We start from the raw sequence: 13,271 nt of genomic DNA on the forward strand, positions 1-13,271 counted from the left end.
AGTCAAGCGGCAATTGGAACGGCTGGGAGCGTTATGTATAACGGTAAATCTCGTCATACACAATGAAGGCATAAAACCGTTAGGCAATTACTCTCTAGAGGAATTATCACGATTGACTATGTAAAGTCAAGCGATAATGTATTGGATCCACTTACGAAAGGCCTAACTAGAGAGGTAGTTGAGAAATCATCGAGGGGAATGTGACTATGGTCGAGGACAAGTCATTATGGCGGTAACTCTACCTAGAAGATTGGAGATCCCAAGATCTAGGTTCAAGGAGATTAAACAAAGTCATTAATGGCGGTTTAACATTGTCAACAATAGTTTTGATCCATTCTTGTGATGAGACAATGTTCAGTACCAAGGATAAAACATTAAGGTTTCTTAATGGTTTCTAAATTTGATACAGGGTATATCAAATAGTGTATCTACGGGATGACACGTTTAGGAATCACCTATGTAAGTGTGAAGTGTTAGCCGCATCAAGGAGAATTTTGTAAGGTCAGTTCTCTACGGACTTATGAAACCAAGCGATGTTCATGGCTGAAACAAACACAACAATGAGAACCAAAGACGGTTAAGGGTTGGTTGTATGGCTTATGGTTGTCTAGGTATACACCAAAGTTCGACGGTTCAAAGATATCAAATCTACCAATTGATTGAGTATATCTGACGTAAGTGCACTACAGAAAGTTCAAAGGGAAACCTACTTATCCAGATGCAATTAATCCTTTCTTGCAAATCACATAGTTTTCATGCATATTTTCGTGATATAGCCATTCCCAATTCATGTGAGGGATTGTTGGGGTTTTTAAGCTTATTGTAGCTTAAAAGAGGGTGAATGAGAAATGGAGGGGAAATGAAATATTTGAGTTTCCCTCCTTAACAAAGGGACATTGTCCCATATTGGAGGAGGAAAAGACTTTTGATGGGTATATATACAATTGCTCTTCTTCTAGCTCCTAAAGAGTTAAAAAAAAAGGTAAGTCTCGCGCCATCGTCGTTGCTCAGCTCGACTTCAGCTTTGGCTTTGGCTTTGGTCAAATGATTGATTGATTAGTTTTTTGGACCAAATTTGTGTGTTAATATTAAAGATTAACGTAATATTATTTAATCCAAATTATCCTTTTTTGTAACGGAAAATTAATTTTCCCGTTTTATGTTGCGTAAATAGTCATTTACGTTATGACAATTTTACGTGAAGAGTCATGACAGACCTTCTGAAGAGTTGCACCTCTTCGTTTAAACTCAAGATGTTGGCTATAAATAGAACATTTTTCCCTAGATTTTCCATACGAAATTTCTGAGTTCTCCTCTTCCTTTTTGCATTGTTTTTTTTACACAAAACAAATAATGTAAGTGTGATTTGCTGCCGCCATTTGTGTTCGCTGAAACACTGGGGTTTGAAGTGCTGCTACACCAGTATGTAATCCGTTCTATCCTGGGAGGAAATAATCTACAACCTCCGGTACTGGGAGGGGATTAAGTTCCTTAAGGAAACACTATAAATTCAGTGGACTCGGATTAAATTTGTTTATTCTATATTCTGTTTATACATTATTGTTTAACCAGAAAATAGGAATTTCGGTCAAAGGTTAATTCTAAAAGAACTCGGGTTACTGATAATCAAATAAGGAAACAATAAAAAAGAAAAATTGAATTGAAATGTAACTGAGTAAGCAAAAGAAAGCAAAGTAAATCAGTGTATTCCAATAATAATTCGTGTCCCTTTACAAATGTTATTTCTCTCCTTTTATAGCTATTTCTAAGTACTACATTTCTTTCTTCACATAATAGAGCCATAATGAGCAATTAATGTCATTAATGTAACGTTATAATTAGCAATCATAACTGTTTCGTGAACATTCCATAACGTTTTCCGTCATTGATGCTCATTAATTACAGATAATACGTATTTGTACTTTTTGCTAACCAGGTTCATTCTTCCGTTATCTCTTCAAGTTACCAAGAGATATGAGTAACCGTCCCTTCTTATTTTCTGGTATTCTTGTCCGTACCTGTTAAGGTTCACAGCTCTTTGAATATTCTCTGCCAGTTGTCATACTTTTATTAATCCACGTGTCTTGACATGTCAGCACATTAACTTGATTTCCCCCAATACAGTTATATTTTTTCCTTCTCCAGAATATCAAATACAGTATCTTAACATGGTTTATGCTGCTCTCGTGGCCCATCACATGCCTCACCAAATATTGAAACCTCCTGTGGTATACTGCATGACCTAAAAGGGAATTGGAAAAGCACGTGCATGGGTCGGAAAAGGAAATATAAAGTAGAAGTTTGGGCTCAAACATTTCCATACAGAGAAAATGTAATTGAAAAACGTTGATGACATCGTCAAGCCTGCACCCTTATCTCCAAACAGAAGAAGAATTGCCAATTAAGCCGCAAAATGAAAATCTGAAGGAAGGAATTCAATTCCTGCACTCAATTTCCTTTCCAAGAAAAGTGATACTTTGTGAAAATGAGAGCGGTTGGAACCAAACAATTGGCATCATACTTTTTTGACTGTTTGATTGCCCAATTTGGCAGTGAAACAATCCCCTTCCCAACTTGTTGCGATGAAAATCATGTGAAAAAGAGACCAAAAAAGAAAAAGTTGGACCACTTCTGATTGCTGATTGCTTTAGTAATGTGATATTGTAATAGTGATATTTCTTTTTTGTCATATTTTTTTCTTTCCTCTGAAACCCCCCTGCAAGTCCCGATGAGAAAGGAAGGGTAAGGAAAGTGGAAATAAATCTTGAAAATATATTATATTAAGTATCGAATGAAATATATGAATATAAAAATACAAACAAGAAATAAAAAATAGGAATCTAGGAATAGAAGATAAGGTGATGCAACAATGATAATGCAAAGTGTAAACTTTTATGTTTCAAAAGAAACCCCCATCCAACAACAAATTCTGCCTATTTTGGCTTCTTTTTATCCAATCGAACCGTTTCTTGCAGAGAACATGTCTCTTTATTTTTTGATTAAATATAATATCTTATTCTATCCAATTTAAATGCATGGAGAGTAGAAAATGATAACAAAAGAAAGAGGTGCTCGGCTGGTCTGTTGAGGGTAGTAGAGATGTTGTTATGATTTAAAGTTTATAATTCTGAACTTACTATTAAACCTATAGCAGTTATTGTGCTCGCAATTAAATATTTATACGTATTTAATGAATTTTTTAATACAAATATAAAATTTAATCAAAAGCTATAGAATCGTGCAAATTCGAAACTAATATTATGGCTCCGCCCTTACAAGGTGGGCCCCCTCCGTCCCGATGTAGCGGTGGCACTTATGATCATCAATTTAAACACTGCTTTGAAAACAGGCCTTAAGGTTTCTTGCATTTGAGGATTGGTGTTGCAGTTGCAGTTGCAGAAGAAGGTAGCAGGCAATACACTCCAAAAAAACACACATGTTTCTTTTCTATTTTATCTTTCTCTTGTTGCTTCCCTTTCATATTCCCCTTCTCACAGCTACCTCTGCAAAAGTACAACTGTCACCTTGATGATCCAAGTAAATATATATTTAAAAAAATCTTTCAGCATCTTCTAGGTTATTCTAGCCTTCCCATTTCAATTAAGAATAATATAAATTTTTATTTAATTTCTATATACGGACGGTGAAACAAATTTTTGCACTGGCGGTATATTTTAACTTGTTGTGTAGATAATCGGTCTTATTTTCAAGTTGTTAATTCATCTTTTATGAATGATTACTTATTATTTCTTACCTAATAGTGTAATAATTTTTTTACATTATCAGTATATAAAAATTAAAGTTTATAGAATTAAACATGTAACTTGGGATATCAACAACTATTATTTTGATCTTAGCCTGATATGAACTCCTCCATGAGAAAGTAACCAGAATTGAAGGAAGTTAGAATATTCGGATTTAAAATATAATGTTTATACACACACACACAAAAAAAAAAAACATTAGCATATAAAAATAATACTACCGCCATATCAACCTGAAGATCTTGGTTGCAATTTTTCCAAAATAATAAATAAGACGTAAAAAAAAATTGAACGGAATCTAGGGTTTATTATATTAGTAAATTTATAGCGTTGGATATCGATCCATGCAGTTTATAACGTGCATGAGGAGTTCTTGGCAGACCTTTGTAACTGTTTGGTAATTGGTTTTAAATGCTCTGAGTATTTAGCTCTTGCAATATATATACACATATAATTGCTTATTGTTGGTTGAGACTTGAGAAAGAACTAAATATAGACATCATGTCCTTTATTATCAGCATTTGTCGTTTCTGGTACGTCTCCTTCTTACATTATAAAAACACATTCACTTCGTATCTGCCCGTTAAAATAGTAGCCATCAACATCTACATGTCTTAATTTGAGGTGATAAAGAAGTAGACTATAAATTAGGTGAAATCGTTTTCTTTATTAATAAAATTTCTATTACTCGGAGAAAGAGGACGGTCAAACCGAGCATACCTATTGTATGGAAAACTCTCATCGATATTACTAGACTATAAATTAGTATAGTCTTATCTTATCAATGATATTGTAATATAATTCGGAGCAAAAACAATAGATTGTTTACCTTAAATTCGCAGTGAATATTGTTATTGTTGCTACCAAAAAAATCCGCCCCAAGTTTCCTTTGATTTCACTAGGAAATCAAGGTTAAAGTTCACAAACTAAATGTCTTGTAGTGATGATGTAATCTAGAAAGTCAGGATTGCTTTTCCTTCTTGCTGGTTTTTCCTTTTTGTTTTCTGCGTAATGTCTCTCGTGCTCTTTCTTTTGAAGCAGAAGACTTCCCTTTTTATTAGGAGAGGTTGAGCAGTTATCAGATAACTGTTCCCTCTCCTTTTCAAAAAGGATTTGAATAGTTATAATTGTTCCCCCTTCTATAAGGATAAAGTTGAAAAGTTATAACACAATTGCTCATCCTTTATTTAAAAAACCAGATAATCCTTTATTTACGAGTCGGGTAAGATTGGATCGGGTCATTTCACATGGGCGACTCACGATCCCAAAAACTTACATCTCCCACTTCGCACAGATGGACAAGATCCAAGCCAATATTACATCAACTAGACACACAATTCATACGACAAATAGTTCGTTTGACCTATGAGCATCAAGGCTTGCCTTCAAGGTTTTATAAGCCCTATATAGGAATTGAATCACGTATGGAAAGAATTCACTTTTAATATGAGGATATCAGTACTCACAATACCACAGACTTCACTACTTCAGTAGTTACTTATTCGATCCCTCATCCTTTTTAAGAGGTGAACTCGAGTTCAAGTTTAACTTTATATACACAATTACACTCGACATCTATATGGTCTGTGTAATAGTAGGCTTGTATACACAAGTCAGATTATTTTAATTTAATCGTCTTCCCTTTCTACTCGAATCTATCTGTTCCAAATCAACTGCTTCCCTAGACATGCACTGCACTGCTGAATCATTCATGGCTTTTAGTGACATGCTAAAGTAGCAACATTGATTGAAATTTCAAGAACAATAATAGGTCAAAGGGTATTCCAATGAAAAGTTAATTTTAACTTTTTAGGGTCTCACACAATGAAGAAGTAGGGAACCATTCTTTCATTAACCCATTGGTCGCTTAACACACGTGGTATGAAACACGTGCTACGATGTTCTCACCTTATCCTGGTGCACGTGTCTCATTTCTTTTAATTATCCAACATCATACAGACCTTGGTCTAGACACCTCTTGATGTCTAACCCGAGTTTCTCTCTTTAGTGATCCTCAAACCCATTTTCTTAGAGAGACTCTTGTCTGGTTTATAAAATAACTCATAGCATGAGAGTGAAAATTATCTCTTCACGTTCTCTGACGTAAGAAGTGATTGCTCATGTGAGAGAGTCAATCTCTCGACTTGTCCGACACATTTTATTTCTAAAATATTATCACATACATATGAGACATAAATTCAATAGTCTTACTTTGATGAGAATATAATAACAACAAAGTTGTTTTATAATACATAAATATCATCATTTCCTACGCAAACCTAGAGCCTTAACATGTTTTTCAAACAGGTCTCTAGATATGGCATTTGTAAAAGGATCAGCTATCATTTCGCAAGTAGGAATGTATTGTAAATTCACTTCTCCACTTGCTACTATGTCTCTCACAAAGTTATATTTGATATCAATGTGTTTGGTTTTACTGTGATTCTTAGGATCCTTTGTATATGCGATGGCCACTTGACTGTCCCAATATAAAGTCTTGGGACCCTTAGAATCCTTTGCAATATTCAAATGCTCAAAGAATCTCTTTAACCAAACAACTTTTTTTTTATTGTAGATGCACAAGCTACGAATTTAGATTCCATAATTGAAAGAGCTGTGCAAGTTTGTTTCTTACTTTTCCATGAAATAGCACCACAATTAAGTAAGAAAGCATAACCGGAGGTTGATTTTCTATCATTCCATCACCAGCCCTATCAGCATCTGTGTAACCTCTCTAGAGTAAATCAGATCCACTATAGCATAGTGAATCATCTATAGTTCCCTTTAGATATCAAAATATTCTCTTCACTGCATTCCAATGATCTCTTTCGGGATTAGATTGATACCTGCTTACCAGACCCACAACATAACAAATGTTTGGACGAGTACACATCATAGCGTACATCAGACTCCCGATAGCACTAGAATATGGAACTTGAGACATGTCTTCCTTTTCTTTTTCAGTCTTTGAACACATTTCAAGGCTTAAAGTTTTACCTCTTGCTATTGGAGTATCCATAGGCTTGCAACTATTCATTCGAAAGCGTTCCAAAAATTTCTTTATGTATGTTTCTTGAGATAGACTCAAAAACTTTTTTGGAACGATCTCTTTGAATTTTAACACCTATATATAGTCTGTTTCACTCATATTTTTCATGTCAAATGACTTTGAAAGCCATGACTTAACAATTTTTACATACTCTAAATATCATCCACGTAAAGAGAAAGAATTACAAACTTTCCATTGGACTTTTTCACATAGATGCAATGGTCTTCCTCGATCATGGTGAAATCAAATGAAATCACTTCCTTATGAAATCTCAGGTACCACTGCCTTGAAGATTGCTTTAGGCCATAAAATGATCTTTTCAATTTACAAACTTTCTTTTCTTGGCCTTTAACAACAAAACTTACAGGTTGTTCCATGTAGATTTTCTCGTTTTGTTCTCTATTGAAAAAAGCGGTCTTCACATTCATTTGGTGTAATTCTAGATCTAAACGTGCAACAATAGCCAAAAGTAATCGTATAGAGGTAAACTTCACAACTAGTGAAAAAATTTCCTCATAATCTATTCCAGCTTCTTGAGTAAAACCTTTTGCCACCAATCGTGCTTTGTGTCTTTCTATTGACCCATACGATTTTTGTTTAGCTTTAAGAATCCATTTATTTCCAATAGCTCTACGTCCCCGAGGAAGGTCAACTAGATCCCCAGACTTTGTTGGTTTTCATGGACTCTAATTCTTCTTTCATAGCTTTTATCCATTCATCCTTTTTAGGGCTCGATAAAGCCTTAGTCACAGAATTAGGTTCATCCAATTCTGTCGGAGATACCACAAAAACATAATCCTCAATCTCATAAGATCGTTTAGGTACACCTTTTCTTGTACTCTTACGTAATTGAAGTTTAGATTCCTCTATAGGATTTTGGGATTCAAAACTCCCACTTGGACCATGAACCATTTCTTGATACATTGATCTATCAAGTATGTCTGACGACATTATCTGATCTTCTGAATTCAACATTTCGTAGAGAAGCTCACCTTCATTTATTTCACCCCTTTTTGGGAATATCATTTTCCAAAAATCTGACATCTCATGATACAATTTCAGTAATACTTCCATCCTCCAATTCATCAATGAACACATACCCATTGGAACGTTCTGAGTATCTAATAAAGATACATTTCTTTCCTTTTGGACTTTGTTTACCAAACTCACCAAAACGATCTTTAATATATGCAGCACAATTCCAAGGTCATAGATCAATTAGGTTTATTTTATGACCAGTCCAAAGTTCATAAGGAGTGGAAGATACTGATTTAGAAGGCACTTTATTCAATATGTAGGTTGCAGTCAATAATGCATCTCCCCAGAAAGAGATAGACAAATTTGCCTGTGCCATAATTGATCTTGTCATGTCCAATAATATTCTATTCTTTTTTTCAGTTACACCATTTTGTTGAGGTGTATAAAGAGTAGTTAATAGTCTGATAATGTTTACAGTATATAGTTCTTCAAATTGTTTTGACAAATATTCACATCCTTTATCTAATTGATCTTCAACTTCATTCATATATCTTTTAATGCACTCAAGTGCTTCAGATTTATGAGAAATCAAATAGACATAACCAAAGCGCGTGAAATCATCAGTAAATATAATGAAGTATGCAGCACCAGACCTTGCCCTCACATTCATTGGACCACAAATATCAGAATGGATTAATTGAAGTGGGAATTCAGCTCTTTTAGCCTTCCCAAATGGTTTACGCATAATCTTTCCAACAAGACAATTTTCACAAGTTGGCATATCAATTTTTGAGAAAGAACCTAAATGCCCTTCATTTGCCAACCTATTCATTTGATCTTGCCATATGTGACCTAATCTTGCATGTCATGTAATAACATCTATATCATTGTTACTTGAATAACATGCCATTACACAATGATTAACATAATAGTCATAAGTTGAAGGATTACAATCTAAAAACGATCATAACAAAGTCTAAAACCATATAAAACATTATCTAGAGATATTCTTACATCATTTCTACTAAAAAACAAATCGAAACTAACATCCAATAAAACAGAGATAGATACTAAATTTCGTTGAATCTCTGGGGCATATAGGACGTCATGCAACATCAAAGATCGGCCATCACGTAAGTCTACTTTGCAAGTGCCTATTCCTTTGACTTCAAGTCTAGCACTATTTCCTGCATAAATCCACCTTGATCCAGGTGAAACTCGACGAAACTCCACAAATGCTTATCGATCTCGACAAACGTGGTCGGTGGATCCTGAGTCTATAATCTACATAAGATTCAGTTAGTAAAGAAGTGCTTGAAACATACACAACACTCAAAGATGCATTTAGGAATGATACCTTTTTCGGCTCGGTACATTCATGAGCAAAATGCCCTAGAACTTGGCAATTGTAGTACTTCATTTTGTTTTTGTCTCTCTTTTTGAAAAATCGTTTTCCCTTCTTGGAATTTGGTTTCTTCTTTTTCTCAGAGGATCCTTCTTCGGTCTCCTTACCCTTTCCTTTCTTTTTCTAATTTTTCTTGCGCTAGAAGCCTGAACACTTTGTACCACTAGATTCAACCCCAAAGGCATTAGAAGCAGCTTTAACAACATCAAGCCGCTCGTCTTCAAGTTCAACATATCGAGCAACATTAGGAAAAAATGTTATACTTTCATTGTGGGTCAAGTTAACCTTCAAATATTTCCAACTATTGGGAAGAGACCGGATCACTGCCTGAACCTGTTGCTCATCCGAGAGAATGTAACTAACACTCTTAAGTTGTGCTATCATGTTTGACATCACCCTAAGGTGTTGTTTGATGCTTTGATCATGATGCTTTTTGAAAGTGTCAAACTTGATAGTCAGCTGTCTAAGACGGGTCACAGAAGTACCCCCATATGTTCTTCGTAAGTGTACCCACATGGCATGAGCATTAGGAAATTCCTCACATTCACGAATCAGTTCATCAACCACATAACTCACAATGATTTCACGTGCAATGGAATCTGTCTTTTTCCAAGCTCTATAAACTTCGAGATTTCATCTGTATTGAGCAGTGTTACCCTCTTCTGGTTGACTTAGAACATGGTTTATGCCTTCTAAAGCGTTCTGCTCATCTAGGACATACCATATCGTACGACTCCAGATGTCGTAATTGTCACCATTTAGTTTTTCACCTTTGTTTAAGTCAGCAATAATACTTTTTGATGCCATGTCTGTAATTAAGAGACAATCACGCAAGTTTATTTATCAATTATGCATGTGTCATACACATTCAAGCAAATTAATTCTAATGAAGGTTTCACATTTAGTATGAAACTGAAAGGATATGTAAGTATCCAATTATCATATACGATCTAAATATTTAACCAAAATTAAAATTTTTCTTAATGTGCATTAATATGATGAAGACTATAATCACTAGGATTTTGAGTCTTTTTATTAACACCATATTCTAGAGTAACATAGAATAACAACCAATCCAAAATAGGATAAAACACAGAGATATATATTCATAATATATCAAAAATAAAATAAAGGAGTTCATAAAAAAAACACTTAACTAAATTAAGTTATCATGGAAAAGTTTTACCCATCTCGCTCCTAGACCCACAAGAACCTCCATAATGGTTCATTAGGCCCAATTTCACCATAAATTTCAATAAGTTTATTCTTTCAAAAATCTGATAAAGAATGATACAGAATGACGAAGGCATCCCTATCCTCAACACTAAGGAATTTGCTATGAATTTCATCTAATTGTATCCTAAAAAATTTGAGAAAATCAAGCAGAGAGACAAAAAGAGCCATTTTTATTTTCTTGAAATCCTCAAGAAGTCTTCTTCCTTGCCTTTTACGTGCCCTTATTTCTCTGTTCAGATTCTACTTCATCCTTGAATCATTTCTTATGACTTCAGGCTCTGAATTTGAATCAACTAGAGTTTTGATCCTCTTGCGACACATTCTTCTACTATTTCTTTTTGCTCCTCTATCAATATCACTCCCATTTGGAGCAATTTGAGCATGTTCCCGTTCAGACATATCTGAAATAGGAACAAGAAATCAGAAGTATGGTTATTACCATTTAATGCGACAACGTATGTCACAAATTTCTGGTAGAAGACAAAAAAGATCATAAAAGGATTTTTTTAAAAGTTGGAAGATTCCGTTTTTCACAAAAAAAATATTTTCGAAAAGCCCAAAATGAGTATATCATGAATATATAAGTTTTAGGCAAAATATTTAACAAGTTGTTTCTAAAACGCTGAATATAGAAGCAGTTTTTCGTCAGAAAAATAGTCAAAAATTGCTAATCTGCAAAAAATCATATCTCACTGGTTTTTAATCTGTTTTTCACATATAATATATTTTCGAAAAGCTCAAAATGAGTAGAACATGATTATAAAAGTCTTGGGACAAAATATTTAACAAGCGATGGCCAAAACGCAAAAAACCAGAAACGGTTTTCTCTGAAACTTGTCAAAAATTAGCCAACAACAAAAAATCTCAACCTAAACTTATAAAACAGTTGATTTCAAGACAATTTACATGAATAACCGGATCATTCAACCATGCTCTGATGCCAATGTAATATAATTCGGAGAAAAAATAACGGATTATGTACCTTAAATTCGCATCGAATATTGTTGTTGTTGCTACCAAAAGAATCTGTCCCAAGTCTCCTTTAATTTCACTAGGAAATCAAGGTCAAAGTTCACAAACTAAATGTCTTTTAGTATGATGATGTAATCTAGAAAGTTATGATTGCTTTTCCTTCTTGCCGGTTTTTCCTTTTTGTTTTCTACGTAATGTCTCTCGTGCTCTCTCTTTTGAAGCAGAAGACTTCCCCTTTTTATTAGGAGAGGTTGAGCAGTTAGGTTATAACTGTTCCCTCTCCTTTTCAAAAAGGATTTGAACAATTATAACTGTTCCCTCCTTTTAAGGATAAGATTGAATAGTTGTAACACAACTGTTCATTCTTTATTTACAAAAAACAGATAATTCTTTATTTACGGGTCAGATAAGATTGGATCGGATCGGTTCACATGGGCGACTCACGATCCCAAAAACTTACAGACATGATGCAAGAAAGTTGTTCGAGATTATTACATTTGTCTTTGATGAGTTATGTAAATCTCTCCCACATATAAACATTCCATGTGAAACCGATTCGGGTATTAATTCAATAAGAATGTTCAAGATCCATCTTAGTTTAATTAACTGTGATATATTGAATCCTTAAAAAGTAGTACTCCATTAGTTTTAATATAAGGTTATTGTTCTATTGTATGCCCCTATATGATTCTATTGGCTGTGAACGATACTGAGTTAAAACAAAATTCAGGAAACTGTTAGAAGAATAAAGAAATATATCAAATAGTAAAGAATCAGAAATATTCCGAGTCCACAATTTTCTTGTGCGTCCTTAAGGAATTTTAACCCCCTCACACGTTGCCAAGGTAATGGATTAAATCCTCCCAGGATAAAACGGAATAAACCTTCCTGCAACAGTGGCAATACAAACTGCAGGATACCAACAAACTCAAAGAACGGAGCAAAATCACACTTACGAATTTGAGAGAGAGAGACTGCGAATTAGGATGCAGTATATTCAGAAAGAAAGAAGTTGTAGAGTCTTTTTCGTATCTGGAAGATGCAGCCTTGCCTCATAATTTATAGGCAAATATCAGAAGAGGTGTCTGGAAATGTGCCTTTTCAGAAAATACGCGGCCAGAGAGCTTCTCTGAATCTGACTGCCGCGATTCTACCGCGGTCGCGGCAGAACCGCGGCCAGTGAGGCCTTCTGAACCTGACTGCCGATCTTATCGATCATTTTCCAAATCCGAAGCCGAAGCCGAAGCCGAGCGAGCGACGACGACGGCGCGATGGTTCATTCTCTTCAACTCCTTTTAAGAGCTTTAAGAAGTGAATCTATATATAAGCACATAAATGTGATTGTCCCTCACCAATGAGGGACAAAGTGCAAGACAAAAGTTCACTTCTTCAAATTTTCATTTTCCCTCCATTTCCAATTCACACTTCTTCTCTTTTAAAGCCCAATGGCTTAAAGTCCAACATTGGCATAACTATGTATGCACAACGTCTTTGTTTCTTTCCATTATATTCCCAAGGGTTAATAGATAAAAAGAATGTGGAAACTAAGGATAAAGCTGTCTTGAATTATTCGGTTTACCTCCCTCACTCTCGTTGACTATTAAACTATGTATCAATTAGTTAATTAAGTTCAAGAATAAGTGACAAGTAAGGCTTGCTCAGTTGGTAAAAGCATATCCACCCACGACCGTTAGGTCATGGGTTCGAGTTACGCTAGAGGGAAAGTATGGACTAGATGTTAGAAACTGCACAACTAAAGATTTCAAACTAGCGCTATTATCTCATTTTAATTTATATTGACTAGATGATCTTTGTAATCCAAATTTTTATAGCTAGCTAGGTATACAGTACCATAACCAGATTCTCC

Source organism: Nicotiana sylvestris, chromosome 4 (assembly GCF_000393655.2).
Source record: "Nicotiana sylvestris chromosome 4, ASM39365v2, whole genome shotgun sequence".
NCBI lineage: Eukaryota > Viridiplantae > Streptophyta > Magnoliopsida > Solanales > Solanaceae > Nicotiana > Nicotiana sylvestris.